The sequence below is a fragment of the Austrofundulus limnaeus genome, unplaced genomic scaffold (genome assembly GCF_001266775.1).
Source record: "Austrofundulus limnaeus strain Quisiro unplaced genomic scaffold, Austrofundulus_limnaeus-1.0 Scaffold11606, whole genome shotgun sequence".
Classification (NCBI taxonomy): domain Eukaryota; kingdom Metazoa; phylum Chordata; class Actinopteri; order Cyprinodontiformes; family Rivulidae; genus Austrofundulus; species Austrofundulus limnaeus.
In genome coordinates, this window is record NW_013964008.1 from 1,312 (window position 1) to 1,521 (window position 210).

A 210-nucleotide genomic window follows, 5' to 3' on the forward strand; every position below is an offset into this window, starting at 1 on the left:
TGTCCCTCATGTTTTAGACCTGTGGTGTCCCTCATGTTTTAGACCTGTGGTGTCCTACATGTTTTAGACCTGTGGTGTCCCTCATGTTTTAGACCTGTGGTGTCCTACATGTTTTATACCTGTGGTGTCCTACATGTTTTAGACCTGTGGTGTCCTACATGTTTTAGACCTGTGGTGTCCTACATGTTTTATACCTGTGGTGTCCTACAT

General features: G+C 44.3%; 1 long non-coding RNA gene across 1 annotated transcript in view; it reads right to left on the reverse strand.

Moving 5' to 3' along the window:
* Positions 1-204, reverse strand: part of LOC106512746 (uncharacterized) — a 1,509-nt gene extending 1,305 nt beyond the window's left edge. Inside the window, exon 1 of the long non-coding RNA XR_001309719.1 lies at positions 20-204. This is a non-coding gene — a long non-coding RNA (uncharacterized LOC106512746). The remainder of the gene's footprint in view (positions 1-19) is intronic.
* Between the last annotated feature and the right edge of the window lie 6 nt (positions 205-210).